Below are 3,519 nucleotides of genomic sequence, written 5' to 3'. Positions count from 1 at the left end.
TGACCAGAAGGTGAACATTTCAGGGCATAAGGAGACAGAAATCAATCGAAGGGATACGTAAGCTTTTCCACCCCCTTTCCAATGCAATGCCCAAACTAATAAGACCCACATTGTGTTCAACCCTTTATCCAAAGTGTGTCCCAGTCTCCTAAGCATCTGAGGCCCTGAGCTAGCATGGCTCTGCTTGTGTTTTCAGGTAAACAACGGAGGGGATGCCCAGAGCCAAAAGCCAGACTTTGCAGGGAATTTCTGAGCTCTAGGAAATGGAAGAAGAGTCCTGACTCTTTAGACCTTTCTCTGCAGAAGGGATTGGCGCCTGTCCATTCGCTAGGCTCGCTAGTCTACACCCATTGCAAGGCTACGATCAGCCTCATGCAGACAGAGTCCATCAGAATCGGAACCAAATATAAATATCTTAGGGATCAGGATTTTTAAACAAAGGCAATTCAGGCAGGAATTTGTATGTCACTTATCTTCCCTCTGATCAAACATGTTGCTATCTTGTAGGAAAAGACAGTGTAACTGTAGATCTACTTGGCTTAAGAACGGTAGCTGGAATATTAATGTTCCTTGGTCCCAGAAGAAAGAACAATCTTTATCACCTGGTGTGAAGGAAGGATCTTTATAGGTCTTCATAGGGAGGATCCTCCAAATATATATAGAAAAGACCTTCTAGGATCTGCTCTACCATGGGTGAACTGGTGACCCGATCAAAACCCAGATCTTGAACAGCAAAGCTGGGGACCAAGCAAACCAAAGATTTATTGGAAACGTCGCCAAAGTATCGATGTCCCACGAAGCCCAGCCTGGGCAGCCAGCCAGTACCATATATATATATACCCATCCTCCTTTTTTTCCCTGTCACGTTCATTCTCTCTCTCTCTCTCCTCTTCCCATGCTACAACAAAATCAGACTTGGGGGAGATATGCAATGGAAACACATAAAATAAGAACAACACAAAACCAAGTATACTTGCTGATTGGCTTACTGTACTGCTTGAAGCTTCCTGTTGCCTATACTGGTAGTACGATCCAAGTTTCTCTCACGTCAGAGAATGTGGCAAGGCAGCTTTGAAGAAGTCAAAAAAATTTATTTGAAACCCTATTTATATGTTAAAAAATCATGCAAATTTTGAATTTTACTGTAAAATATGTTTGTTTTCATTTAAAAAGCATGTCCTTCTCCTAATGTCTATATGTAAAATTTATGTTCCAGAGAAACGAGCCCCATTCTTTTTTTTTTTTTTTTTAAAGATTTTATTTATTTATTCATTAGAGACAGAGAGAGAGAGGCAGAGGGAGAAGCAGGCTTCCCGCGGAGCAGGGAGCCCGATGCGGGACTCGATCCCAGGACCCTGGGATCATGACCTGAGCCGGAGGCAGACGCTTAACCATCTGAGCCACCCAGGCACCCCAAGCCCCATTCTTTTGTATCTTTCTATGAGCTCTAGCCAACCAGTGGGTAGTCATATATTAGTTTGGGAATTAGGAGCTTCCGTTGTCAAATCTAAGCTCTGTAGCCTGGCATACAAAGCCTGGAGTCATCTCTTGCCTGCTGCTCTAATCTCTTTTCCTTTTATGGTACTCTATCCTCCAGACTCACTGGGTTTTTTTGGCATAATTCCTAATATACCTTGGGCCTTTACACATGTTGTTGCCTTTCAACCATACCTGGGTTTTCACTAATAAGGTAATTTAGGTGGGCCCTATAGAGCCTCAGGATGTGGCTGGTTGCCAGAGGAACAAACCATGTGATTAGATGGTTGGGACTTTCAGCCCATCCTCTGACCCAGTGGGAGGGAAGACTAAGGGGGGAGGCTAGAGATTGAGTTAATCACCAATGGCCAATGATTTAATCAATCATCCTTATATAAGGGGACCCCTATAAAAATCTGAAACAAGAGGTGCCTGGAATGTATTTTTATCCCACCTACCTTACCTCTGTTTGTCCACCTAAGAAGCTCCTACTCATCTTTCAATACCCAGCTCCTTTGTCTTTCTCCTCTCAGAAGTCTTCCTTGACTTTCCAAAGCAAAGTGTTATCATATTTTCTTTTGGGAAAATATAAACTGGGTATTTTAAAGCACTTCAGTTTTCTGAGGATAACTTTTGCCTTTGATAATCAAATTCACTGGATTGATCCCCAACCCATATATAATTCAAAGTTCAATGTCCCTCTCAACAGTTTCAAAAATTCTCAGGGAGAATTACAACTTCCTGCTTTTTGAATTCTCAGTTATCTAGCTTGCTTCCCTGCTTCTCCCTAGGCATGGACTAGCTCCTTCTATATTCCCCCAAAGTACCAGTTAACTGCCCCCCGCACCCCCACAACATGTGTGCAAAATGCATTTACTGAAGTTTTCAGAATAACAGAGGGATCTCTGCTCTCACAACCAGAGACTATTCTAAATAAAAGAGAACAATTGTCTTTCTAAGAGCAATCTCTCAGCCCTTAGAGGAATAGACTCAGACAATGGTCAGCTCTATGGGATGATGTGCCACCCGGACCATGCTGCAGAAATGGAACACTCGCTCCCTCAGCTGCTGCAGCTCTTGGCTGTCGATCCTTCCTGGGATTGCCTCAGTTGAAGGGCCATGTGCTCTTCCTGGAGTAGCCTCCACCCAGGGACTGGCTGAAGCAACCCCTGGCTTCAACTCGGACAACTCTGAAGGGCCCTCTCAGCTTCAGAGCTTGCCACAGATGGACTGAGGTTTTGTTTTGTTTTTTTGTTTTTTAAGATTTTATTTATTTATTTGAGAGAGAGAGAGGGAGAGAGAGCATAAGCAGGGGCAGGGGAGAGGGAGAAGCAGGCTCCCTGCTGAGCAGGGAGCCCAATGCGGTACTAGATCCCAGGACCCTGAGATCACGACCTGAACCAAAGGCAGACACTTAACCGACTGAGCCAGCCAGGCGCCCCTGGGCTGAAGTTTTTACTGAGGTTGTACCCCACTCAGCTTCTTCTGCCCCATCCTGTTTCCTTTACCTCCCTCCCTTGGGGTTGGTCCCAAAACACTCTACTTCCTGAAGACCTGCTACGTGCTAGTCTCCATCTCAGAGTCTTTCCGGGGAACTCTGCTTCATGGAGTTATCTATCCTATCTAAGCTTGAGCTTTTGTCTGTTTGTTTGTAAAATGGGAATCCTTGTTACTACCCACTGTGTAGAATTGGGATGTGTATTAAAATAGATGAATACAGAAAGAGCTAAGAAGAATGCCAGTCACGTTAACATATAGTAAGTCTTCACTCAATCTTATCCATCATTATTATTTCTGTACCTAGTGTCCAAACATGCCACAGCACTGATCACATCATATTAAAATTGCTTATTTATATTCTGTGGTGTTTAGTGAGAAAGAACTTAAACTCCTTTCCCTCTTATTTCTCCTTTCCTCCTCCTTCTCTTCTTCCTTCTCCTTTTTTTCCTCCTCCTCCTCCTTCTTCAAAAGAAGCTGTTGATAACTGGGGTGTGAAGTTTTCTGAGGCAGGGGTAGATACATTTGTTGAGCTGGAGTCCTTCC

The sequence above is a fragment of the Leptonychotes weddellii genome, chromosome 3, assembly GCF_054177405.1.
Source record: "Leptonychotes weddellii isolate Sample4059 chromosome 3, ASM5417740v2, whole genome shotgun sequence".
Classification (NCBI taxonomy): domain Eukaryota; kingdom Metazoa; phylum Chordata; class Mammalia; order Carnivora; family Phocidae; genus Leptonychotes; species Leptonychotes weddellii.
This window is presented reverse-complemented; position numbering follows the sequence as displayed.